Raw genomic sequence first — 12,938 nt, 5'->3', positions numbered from 1 at the left:
ATTGATGTATGAAATTTTCATACACCGTAACAATTTTCTTGAACAACTGCCGACTCATGCATCGTAACAAATCGAGTAACGAAGAGGATTGTTTGTACTAGCAAACTACTCAAAGAACACATTGGGAAGTTTAAGTTAAGGAATGAACTTGGCTTTGTGTACAATGAGCTGTTCATGTTTTAGAACCCTTCCAGGCCTCTGATCAGTTTTATCTACCTTTGATATGGTTTGTCCTTGTTCCGTGTAGTTTTGGAATCTCACTCCATAGTTGCTGTATTGTAGCTTGTACTTCTTCACCCATTTGTTATTTTGATGGGATCCCTGTGTTGCTGATCAGCTATCCAAGTCTTCCCTGTGTGATGTAATCTTACAATTTTTGTGTTATTCCTTTTTCAGGACGAAACTTATCTGCTCATCAGTAATTGAAGCCACTGATTAATATCCTTCTTATCAGCTATCCAAGTCTTCCCTGTGTGATGTAATCTAACAATTTTCGCGTTATCCCTGTGTTTTTGGGACGAGAAAGTTATCTGCTCATCGGTGATTGCACCACTTTCCATACCAAGCGTTCCTTGGCAACGTAAATCTATTTTAAAGCAAAAGGAAATCTAAAATTACCAAATAAAAAAAGAGAGTCGCAACACCTTAACATACCTGAAATTGCTCACACGCCATCGGTAGATATTTTCCATTTTACATAATCTGAGTACATTTTGGCTTCTGCCCACATCAGGTGTATTTTCTTAATGAGAAAATATCTCCTTAATGCTGTTTATATGTTTGTGAGTGAACGTTGTTGCGAGGAGCTTGGTGTATAATCTTCCATTTTAACAGATTAAGATCTCTTCATTGATGTTATCAAGCATTTTCTCACATAAAACTTTGAAAGCCCGCAATAAACAGAAACCTCGTTTTAATCATTTTTTCAACCAGTTGTTGGATTAAGTGATAAAATTCATCCTTGAATTGAGTTGATATGAACCCAAAAGGGACGAACGTTTTTAAAGCGGTGTGATAATATCGTTCACTCATGATAAACAATTAGATATTGGTTTAAATGTAGTACGAAAACGTGTCTGCTGGCTCATTCAACGAACGTGACTAGAATAATGTTCAATCAACCTTAAAGGTAAAGGTCTTTCAAAAAATTCCCAATAAACATGTAAAAGCTTGCTTTTTGGGAATTACGCAAGGCTATTTTTTGCCTATGATGCTTGCACAGTTAGCTTATTATGGAACCTCTTGAACCTTAGAAAACGAATTTAATAGTGACACTTTAACACTTGGCATGCGTATCAAAACTTTATGAGCGGGGAGATATCATTTTGAAGAAAATATCAATGTGGTGGAATAAACCAGTTTTTTGCCGCTACCAGCGATTCTCAGCTTCGAGACCAAAAGGTGCTCGTAACAGACAGCTTATCCGGGTTTCGAGGCGTAGAATTGTAATATGTAAGCCATTATAATTTTATTTAAAATTGCCTTTCCTTGAACGTTGAAGCGGGCTTCTAGATTGGGTTCGTTCTTTAAAATTACCTTTGATGGTGTAAAACTGAAATGCTTTGGTGTGCTCAAGACCACACTTCTTAGATTCCTCAAGTATTTTAATTTTCTGCGGTGTAGTAGCAATTGCTGAACACGTGTCATTATTCTCAACTGCAAATAACCCGTAACCTGCTCTAATTACAGCCACTGCGCACTTTGAAATGAAGCTCCCAGGCTGTGCAGGGTAAATTCCATTCAAGATAGGATCGGACCCAGTCATATCATGGGTTAAACTACTCGTACGAGGCGATTTGAAGCATCCAGCACTTTTATGTCCTGAAAGAGTAAACAGCAAGCAAAGCTGTACAACATTGTAACTATCAACTAGACTGGGTAATGTAAATAAACAGGGGGTAGATTTCTAAAGAAATTGTGGTACTACGTCGGTGGGAGATTATAACAAGGTGACTTGGTACTGTCAACCAAGTTGTTAACATATACTGGTCGCCGTAAAGAGTTTCAAGCTTAAGTTTCGAGCGTTAGCCCTTCGTCAGAGCGAAGAACGAAGAGATAAGAAGCACGATAACCTATATTTTTTTATTGTAGTTTATGAAAGACAATAGTAGGGAACATTTAAGGAAAGTTAAAACAAATTGCTCAATAACTTTTTTTTTTAAAGGAATCATCTGAAGTCGTCTCGTATCCACTTCAGAGGGCACTGAAGTGTTCTTTTCAACAAATTAAAAATTCATTTAGACATTTTCGAACAAGCCTTGATTTTGACACTTTTACGCTTTAAAAATCGTTTTCAAGAAACATTATTCGCATTTGTATTTTATTTTGCCATTCATAGTCCGGATCAATGTCAGTCTTGATCTATGGAACTTCGCACCTACCCCTCCCCTAGCCCCAATCACAGTCAACTGATAACCAGCTTGAGTTACTTTTGGGTCAGGGGAGGGGTAGGTGTGTAGTTCCACTTTGTTTACATTTTTTCAAATTTTCGAATTTTTCTTGATCTGCACTAGAAACGTCTTGCAGAAAAGAATTCAGAGAAGAAAAAAAAAACGGTCCAAAATTCTACTACCTTTCAATCCAAAAATGAAAAAGTTCCAGTAAGTAGGGAATTGATACGAGTAGGGTTTTCGATTGATTTTGCTCTGTCAGTTCCCTTGGGTCATCAGAAAATTCCCCCCACAAAGATTTCGAATAGAATTCAGTGGTAGGTCTGCTGCAAGCGAAGTATGCAAAAAGCAGTTCTCTGCAGAAGTAGTGGTCTTCTCGAAACGCAAATGATTGCTCCCACAAAACACAAAGAAACGCCTATCCACATAATTAAAATGAAATCGTGTTCCACCATCACACATCACATAAAATGGGTGTATAAGCGACAATTCGCCTTAAATTTAAGCAAATTTTATTGAAACAGAAGCTTTAGCAAGATTTCCTTAGAACATAACATTTCGATATGCACAGAATTCTTTTAAAAGAAAACAGCAGCATAAATAATACTGGTGCTTTGTTTAAGAAAAGTATCAGGTTATACGGAAATATTTGCAAAACTTTTTAGGGCAACTAAATCCAAATCACGGGGATCCATAATTCCAGCCTTGCGAGGCACTGCGGTTGTAGCATGGATAACTTGGTATAAAATGTTTATAACACTCTTACCCTTAATGTAATAGACATGATTGATTTGCTTTCCCCCTTTACCGCCAGACGGACATTTTTGCGAGGGTTGGTTATACTTGTGGAAAGTCCTTATGGCCGAAGCACTAGCTTGGCATCGTCCACCATCCTGAACCGCAAAGATGTGAAATCTTTGCCTCTCGGCGGCACGAAAACATTTGTCGATGGAATCATTCCTTGTTGAGTAGTTACCATCCAAGATATCATCTTTTCCTTCCAATGTTTCTATGGCAGGACTGGTTGTATCGTCTTTGAAGCAACCAATTGACTCGTAGCGACTTGATGCTATTAAATAAAGTTTCAAAGTTTTCGTCAAACCGAGTGACACGGTCACTATTCTTAGTATGATTTTCTTCTGCCATTTATGGACAAACTCTCTCAGGTATCTTGTGAAATATTTAATTACGAATTCTTCCTGTAATAAAAGCGGAATTGTGATTATCCCGTCTATCTTTTAATCTTTTCTTTTAGTCTTGGGAATTAATGATCAGAGATTTCACATGTGGCGGATAAGAAGATGAATACAGTAGTAAAAAGAGGTGCGAGAGCGTTAAGAAAACCTGAGGATCTCCAGACAAAGGAGCGTCTTTTCTTCAGGATTTAAAGCTACTTCCAGACAAGTATTTATATTAAAAAAAGAATGTATTACATAAATCTCAGATACGAGATGTCAAATTTAGTGGTTTTTGAAATTTTTGCTTGCAAAATTTTAACTCTTTAACTGCATTGAGCTCTAATTCTCCGTCTCTTGGTGTTTTGTATTTTGAGGCGAAAGAGAAAATTTCTCTTGGTCTTTGGCGCTCTTTAAAGGGTCGCGAATACCCTTTTAAACTGGCCTATCGGGGCGTCTATGACAAGCCAATTGTCCTCTTACGGAGTTGGGTCTCCCTAGATTTTTTCTTCTTTTGGTTTGTCTGATGAAGGTAAATGATTTAATGCGTGGTTTTTCCGTTATATTCACTGTAAAATTAAAAGAGCTGATTTGGCCCCAAAAATGGGGCCAAAACGAGTGAGTCCAGTTTGGCACTTGCTTAGGGTCAATTCAGCCCCATTGAAATGGGGCTGTTTTTGGCACCAATTTTGGGGCTGAATTGACCCCGTTGTAGGGGCCAAATTGGACCATGTGAAGGGTGAATTTGAAAAATACAGGGGCCACTTTGAAATTTATAGGGGCCAAAACAGCCCCCGAAATTTCAGCCCTCTCACAAATGGCCCCTTTAAAAAGAGCCAATTCAGCTCCATTGTGGGCCACTTCAGAAGTAGAGGGCTCTTTCCTCTCCATGCTGATTTTCCCCCTTACATTCAAATAATGAAAATACACCACATACTTTATCTTTCAAACACTCATTTATTAGCTTCTAGATATTGTTTCTGTAAAAACCTTTTATGCTACCTGATTTTACAGTTATTAAGAATCTTAATTGTGGTATAAAACAGACAAACTTTGAAACATCATGTGAAAGAATATAACATACATACATATTTAACATTAATTCAACCATTTTCTAAAATAGATCTCTTCCCTAAATCAGTATACTTCTTAACAGTGCAAGCATTGCAAGAAATTACACCCAAGAGACACTTGTGAGTAAAGCTTCCCTTTTCAATGACTTAGCAAATGTGGTAATGTAAAGCAGCTTATAATTAAGACTGATTTAAAGTACAGAAAATTATCAAAATAAGACAGAGGCAACAAATGGTCCAGTTCCTGCACAAGAATATAGACCTTGTTTGATTTGTGCATATGAAAAACAAAGAGCCTTAGAGCAGCAAAGAGTATTCTTCCAGTGGATGTGAGAATACATGCACTCATATTACTACTCTAGATATTATCAAAATATAAACTATCAGCAAGTACTACCGCAGGCATTTGCCAAGTCATTGAAAATAGAGGAAACAGTGACAAGAGTCTGCCTGTGCCCAATTTCAAGCAATGCTTGCTCTAAAAAAAAGTCAAAATTGCCTTTGACCGATTGTAAGAAAATATAAATAAGCCAAGTAACCCAATGAGAGCATCAAGAATCTTTTCTTATGAGAAGTGACAAATCACACTTCCCTCTGTTACTATATTCAGGTGATTGATGTACTGAAGATCTCCAACAATTAAAATTTGTGCTGGACATAATCTCTGATTGCTGAATCAACATCAGCTACTCTATGCAATAAAAACAAGTTTTACAACCACATTAAAATCAAGCCAAAGTGCAAAAAGTGCCTGTAGCCAGAAAAAAAGAATATATATATATATATACACACTTAAGTTAAAGAATTAAAGAGGATGCATCAATTCTCTGTGACTGAGTTTTGTGCCTAAGTGCTTGTCAGACAGAAAAGTTCTGTCTGACAAGCGCTTAGGTGCGAAATTTTGAGTCACAGAGAATTGATGTGTCCTCTTTAATTCTTTAACTTATGTATACTTAGCTCTACTACCACAGCATTGAGCACTTTATGCCAAGGTAGACTCTACCCCCACATTTACATATATTTATATATACATATTGTTTTTCTAAAACTATAAGCTAAAACACCAGAAATGGAAGTGGAAGTTTAGCTCAATGTGTGTAATTTGTCTCCCATTCAAGACTTGAAAAACTAATGTATGACTCCCAAAATATCTGAAAAAAATCAGCTATTCTATGTCCAATATTTATCTAATGGTTTGACAACAGGAATATTTTAAAAAATTGCAAAATCAAAAAAACTAAACAAAAAGGCAAAATTAATACAACCCCAAAGTACTTGAACCTTTGTATCTGGACTTCATTGGCAAATGGGCTCAGAAATTTTAGCTGTTCATCTTAGTACCAAAGTAGCAGTTTTTTGGACTTGTACCTCCAAAATGGTCACAACTTCATTAAATGCATGTGATGACAAACACACAAGAACAAAGGTCATGAACTTAAAAGGTGAGAGTGATTATTTTGCAACTTTTTATTTTAAGGCAAGAGATTCAGCACCACAAAATTGTCTCTCTTCACTGCAAGCAGAAGAGGTGAAGCAATAGATTTTTAGACCATACCAATCCATTCAGTTTCCAAGTCAACTTAGTCTAGTATCCTGCTAACCATACAAGGATACTCTACAATAATTTTTTTTTGCAATCCACTGTTGCTCAGAGTACTGCTGATGAGATATCCCTTCTGGGTATCCAACTCTACTGAGGCAGAGAACTGTACAAAAAAACAAACAAATGAGCAAATTAATTTGTTGTCGGAGAACAGTAAATTTTTGCAACTACAAAGTTGCAAAATATTTGTAAGCAAACTGTGCATAAGAAGTAAAAACACAATAATGGTGATCATCAATGATGTATTTTCACCAAACTGTATATGTACTTATCAAGAAAAGAAATCATACATCTATGCACTTCAGTTTTAGTTCAGTATTCATGAATAAATAAGGATTGCTTGTAGACTTAAAAAACAAAACAAAGAAAAGTTTCTTACCCTCGATGGTAGTTGGAATTTCGAAAGCCATTCAGGAGGAACCCGTAGGTAAATATTTGTTTTCAAAAAAATTAAACTGTCTGATAACATCCTATCAATTCACTAATTTTTTAATTTACCAGATTTAAAAATTGGGTTTACTGTGTTTTATGTATGGTGCAAGTAAATACATATCTAATATATTTCAATAAAAATAAAGCAAATCTCGCCATTTTTGTAGGTGCAATCCCCGAGATTTGTCATCTTTAACTGACCAACTGGCACCTTGTGTGTTTTCCTTTAGGATATAATCGAAAGAAAGTAGTCGATAATGTACTCTTCACCATCCTGCTAAGTTTAATATACAAGAACTTACTTAGACAGTGCTCAGTTCTGTCGCCTCGTCCATAAAACAGAGATCCTTGAGCGATTTATAATATTGATTTACCCATTTCTTTCGGTGCCAATGTCACCTCTAAATTTTCATAATCGCTGATGTTTTCTGAATCAGCAACCGACGTTTGAACCGTCTTACTCGAAGGACTTGATTCTGCACGCTGAAAGAGTGATAGCCAAAAAATCAGCTTAAGTGGATGCAAACAAAGACATAGACATAAAAATATCAGTTCATCTTTTCAAGAAAAAGATTAAGAATTCAGAGTGAGAGATCCTAAAATCAGAGAATCTTGAAATAAGTTAAATCCATCTTGTGCAAATGCAGTATTCGAACTGTAACCGTCTCTATCTCTCGGCGCCAAAATTTGATCACGTGACTTTAGTTGCGAAACCGCTGAGACTCAACAAGACTCGGGAGAAGAGGCGAACCATTCATGCGTCAAATTCTCTGGTGGGAAAATTAATTATCGTACCGACGAAGAACTCGTGTCATCTCTAGGTTCAGCGTTCATTGCAATCAATTTCTTGAGCTTTAGACGCTCTTTTATAATAGGGATGTAGTGCCTTGGTACGTCTGCATCTTGGGCGATCGCAAGGAGATCTTGGCCACCGCAACCGTCTTTTTCTGCAAGATAAGATACGAACAAAGATCAATGGAGCGGTCAAGTTTGTGAATGTAAAGTTGCAGTAAAATACGTTGTTAAGAAATTTCTTTTGCCTACCTTTCCTTTCTTAAGTCTCATTCCATGCGACTGTAGCCAAGAAACAGCCTCTTCAGTGACGAATTCGCTGCTATAATTCATTATTGTTTCCGACGCACGTGGTCTAGGTTCGACTAATGCCATCACAGCCAGCTCACGCTCACGTCTCGAGAAAAAGCCAACGATTAATTCGTTGTGTGACTCGGTGTTCAGTTACGAGAGGAACCGTTGAAAATTTGAACACTTTATAAGGAATAGTATAGGGAACGAAATATGGTCGAAAAACGAAAATTATTTTCATATTTTCTTTTTTTTTCAAAAATTGCACCTCGTTGGGGCCAAATTGGTCAATCATACTTGGCTCTTGGAAGGGCCAAATTGAGAAAAAGTTCCAAAGTAGAATTCATAGGGGCCAATTCAGATTTTGGAGGGGTCGAAATGGTACTTGTCACGCCCGTTTTGGCTCAAATAGTCCAAAACGAACCTTGATGGGCCAAACTGGCCCTCGAGAAATTGGGGCCAATTTGGCTTTTGGGGTCAATTTGGCTCTTTTCATTTTACAGTGTTGGTAAGCCGCTGCAGTATCTAATTCACCATTTAAGAGCGAATGCCCACTAACACCGAGCAGGAGATGGCACATGATAGATAACCAATTTCCTTGATAATTTTTTAAAGATACCCATTGGTAGGCCAACGAACGTGGTGAGTTTAATTTGTTTAAATATACCTTTTAAAACCAAAAAAAATTAAAACTTAGAACACCCCACGTGTCATGAAAACAGCTGAAATAAACATATCTCATCCCCTCCCAAACAATCTGCTCTGATCTAAGTTGCATGGCATTAAACTCTGTTTTAAGCATAGAAATGTCTCTTTGAAGGTTAACCAAGTTTTTTAGTCAATTTAAAGACCTGTAGATTTTAATTGTTACGCCACGGGAAACTTTCAACGATCGCTAAAAATTCGCGTACTGAAAATTCTCTATTTCGTGCACTTTTTCAAGCGACATTTTCTTTGCCCGGTAAAGCTCTGAATCGCTTGAAATTTTGAATCCTTGGAAAAGGAAATGTTGTTGTAAAAGCAGGTATACAATTAATTTCCGAGCTTTCAATGAGTAATGAGCACCGTGGCTTTAAAAATTGGGAAAATCACGTCAATTAACTGTGAACAACTGGTAACAATGAACGTATGTCTTCAACAAAATATTTGTATACTTGGAAATTAATCCTTTTTAACAGTTAGTCGCAAGAAGCATTCATCGAAAAAACTGCAGTCACTTTGCGAGGAATGCGCATGTCAGCGTTGAGGAATGAGTGGCTAAGTCAATGTTATTGAAATGTTCCAACAGAACTTTCATTTAGTCATGCCGTAAAGTTCGTCGGGAGCATGGGGAAAAAATCTTTGTCGCCGTCCTGTATACGCTCTAGGATTGTTAAAGACGACGACTGATTATAATGAAGTGTGTCAATTAAATGTGCCCCTAAGATGGATAAAATGGTGGTAACCCAATTCTCACCCGATTCCGATTTTGTAATTTAATGTTCTGTTTACTTTTTTAGCTGCTTCTCATTCCTCATGCAGTTAAAACCTCAGGGTCTAACAATCGCATAATCACACTTTTTTCTATACGCTTTTGTATAGATTGGATCGATTATTCAACGTTGCTTCCTTGAAAAAGAAGAAGAAAAAATACACGAGTATAAGAGGTCGCAATGTTCACCTTTTGGAAAACGTGTGTCGCTGTCTCAGTTTTTCATGCTCAAAGCATGAAAAAGTTCCATTAGACTTACTTGCTGACTGCTGTAGTATATCTACATGATGGGAATTTAGGTGTCGTCTATTCGTGTAGCTTCTTGGTATTTTGTTTTGCTTCTAAAAGATCATGAAAAAATAAGCTGGGAAAATTGAAAAAAAACCGTGTAAGTTGATCCGGATCAGGGCGACACTAATTTTGAAATGTCCAACGATAAAATACTCACGGAAATAAATATTTGGTCAATATCTTGTTCAGAGGATCTAAAAATGCAGTTCTTCAGCGTTGTAGATTACTGACGACCAAACGGATTAATTAGAATGTTAAAATTTTACAAATCCTTTATTTATTGACTTCTGGTTGACACACTTTTGTTGTGATAACCGCTAATTTTGAGAGGCTTCCTACCCGGCGCTGGTAAAAAGCCCGAAATTAATTTTTACACCCTATTTTAGACCAGCATTTATTCTCTTAAGAATGTCAATTTCAAGTTCTCCGATGTTTTACCGGGTACAAAAAATGTCTCTTAAAAAAACACGCTAAATTACAAATTATTCGAAGGTGAATTTTAGTTAATTTCATCGGCTTACCATGACCTCTAAATTTTATTCACTGGCGTAAGATTGAAGTCAAGTTACTTGCAAAGCAGGAAACGGTTCTTTCTATGATGCGAATTAAAAAAGGCGAATTCTATGGGAAGGTACCAATCACGTATTTTTCGGATGCCTTTCAGGACATTTTGGCTCGTGACGGCTTTTTTTATTTTATGAAGGTTTAAAAAGATATTTCTGGAAAAAAATCCTATCACTTTTCTCATGCCACCATAGGGTACAGTCAGAGAAAATATGAAGAATTTTGATTTTTCGAGATGTACCACTAATTTCCATTTTCGCTCGGTTTTAGTGGACATTCTCTCTTCAATGTATACACTGAGTCAATGTATACACTTGTGCTACTGAATGATTAACGAGGAGTTAAGACAGAGGGCACCTCTACATTTTCATTTGCTTCTAGTTCGGCAGCAGTGCTCATCGGCAACGTACACGAAGGTGCGATCCAGAATTATTGAATTGAACCTTTTTGATCTCACCATTTATGCAGGAAAACGGTCTGGCACGCTAATATTGAATTTTTCTGCATATGGCTTGAAAATTGTCAGTTTGCACTCCTTTGGTGTACACATGATCCACCCAGGATTCACCGACCAGACGGCAGTTCACAACTTCTTCCTTAGTGCATAAAATCTATCCCAGACCACCTTGTCGAGTTTTCCTTTGCTTTTGAGGGCGCCACTCGAGAGAAAATGAACTGAAACTCCGGAACCAAATGAATGCTTATCCGCCATGTCTTTGGTTAAAGTGTGAAGGTATTAATTCGTGAAAAGATTTGATACTTGAATACTGACCATATTAGCAATTGCTATTTTTTTCTCTCTATACGCCCCCAACTGAAAATGGACGGGTGATCTAGCGCCTAAGTTTCTGAAATAAATGCGTCCCAAATGGTAGCAAAAGGCCGTTTCTCCTCCCAGTTCACAGCATACAACAATAGCTATAAGTACTAACCTAAATTCACACACTTGTATTTGACTTCCAAGTATTTATATGTGCCTTGGCATGGATCATGACCAAAAACTGAAACATCTGCATACAACTCGCAACTAGCTTCTTCGGTGCACTTCAACCGCACGATGAAAAGGGAGTTCGCAGCTTTGCAGTTTGTATCGCTAACTGCGGAATGATTGCAAGTGTTTGAGTCCAGTCTACCATAATTTGCATTCACGACTTCGATAGTTCTTTGGTCATTATCACAACTTATGGTCCTATTTCCTCCCTCGCAAATGATAACAGACCATAATTTCTCTAAATAAAGGAGGAAACAAACAGCACTATCAATACGCCAAAAGTTTTGGAATAATGTTCACTTGTAGAGCACCCTGCAATTTTGCTAGTCTCGTGCCGGCGTCTGTTCAACCAATAACTTACACGCTGACAATACTGCGTTTCTTGTCTGAATCAGCCAAGTTTACATCAATTGGTTTGACAGTTAACTTTTTTTTTAATTGTGAAAACATTGTTTGGTACCTTGGCTTGTTACTGACCTGTGCAGTTGGTTCCATTTTCCTCGTATCCATCTTTACAAGTGTATTTGTGAGATCCCAAGGTATTGTTACACTCAGCATTTACATCACAGTCGTGTTTTCCTTCAGTGCATTCGTTGGTATCTAAATGAAGAAAAACCAGTTTTGTTTTCTGGTCATTCCTTTTTGTCACATGACAGGTATCATCGACAAAATAGAGAGTATGGTATGTTGCAACTGATTACGTGTGCAGTCAGTTCCATTTCCTTGAATTCCATCTTTAAACGTGCAATTGTGAGATCTTAGGGTATTGTTACATTTAGTATTTACATCACAGTCATGTGTTCTGATCATACACTCATCTAGATCTAGAACACGAAAAGGAAAATAAATAATGTAAATGAGACCGTTTTTCTAACTAATCTGAAAAACTGAAGGTAACAAATGGGTTATGAATATGTCAGAACTAGTTGCCAGTGCATTTAGTTCCATTTCCTTGAAATCCTTCTTTACACGTGCACTTGTAAGACCCCAGGGTATTGTTACACTCAGCATTTACATCACAACCGTGTGTTCCGTTCAAACACTCATCTATGTCTGAGACAACAAAATGAATACCATTAGGGCATGAAGGTTATTTCGACTTGCTGTGGCCGCACGAATTTTCGTCTTCACGCGAGCGTTTCCTGTTGTCAGATAAGAATATTTACCAGTACAGTTTGTCTTATTTCCCTGATATCCTTTCTTGCACCTGCAGCAGTACGATCCAATGGTGTTATTGCATGTCGTATTACCCTCACAGCCATGTTTACCAGACAAGCACTCGTCTATGTCTATAAAAGGAAAGAGAAGACGAAGGACTTTATCTAAGTTGGTTTCCTTAAAGATTTTCATTATTTTATGTTTTTATCTAGATATGGGATCACGTCTGATCTTTGAGTAAACTTTGTGCTCAGTTTTTTTGACATTCGCTTCGTAAGAAAAGAAACTGAGAGATTACAGTTACTTCCCGTAGATGGTGGGTAAGAAACTGGGTTAAAAAAATTGAAACTGAATGAGGTAAAAAACACAGATGAGTGATGAATCCCTTTCCAAGATGAACCATGAGAAGCAATATAATTGTTCATATCTAAGTCCTCCTTTGAATTATGAATAACTTGTGCCATTCTGGATTATTCTTCTAGCAAGCCATGAAAGGCAAAGGCTTTCACCTGTGATGTTCTGTGACTATCAAACTATTGAGGTGTTCGCGATTGTTTGGTACTCACCCCTTTCAAATAAGTCTGCCCAATCACCTAAAAGAACTTCAATTTGAGGGAGGGGCCTGCGGAGCTTATCACTTATACATTATGTTTCTGCCTCAATAAAAATATAAGACTCCTTACCCTCATCACAGTTATGGCCTTTAA

The 12,938-nt window shown here is 37.2% G+C and overlaps 1 long non-coding RNA gene across 2 annotated transcripts; it reads right to left on the bottom strand.

Moving 5' to 3' along the window:
* Positions 1-4,502: 4,502 nt before the first annotated feature.
* Positions 4,503-8,020, bottom strand: LOC149039425 (uncharacterized). 2 transcript variants are annotated; one of them, XR_016180614.1, is made up of 3 exons: positions 7,718-8,020; positions 7,469-7,620; positions 4,503-7,156 (listed from the first exon to the last, which is right to left on the bottom strand). It is a non-coding gene; the product is annotated as an uncharacterized LOC149039425 (long non-coding RNA). The 2 variants fall into 2 exon arrangements; XR_016180613.1 differs by having other exon boundaries at positions 4,503-7,620; positions 7,718-8,012.
* Positions 8,021-12,938: the final 4,918 nt, after the last annotated feature.

This window comes from Pocillopora damicornis, chromosome 10 (genome assembly GCF_964200805.1).
Source record: "Pocillopora damicornis chromosome 10, jaPocDami1.2, whole genome shotgun sequence".
Taxonomy (NCBI): Eukaryota; Metazoa; Cnidaria; class Anthozoa; order Scleractinia; family Pocilloporidae; genus Pocillopora; species Pocillopora damicornis.
This window is presented reverse-complemented; position numbering and strand designations above follow the sequence as displayed.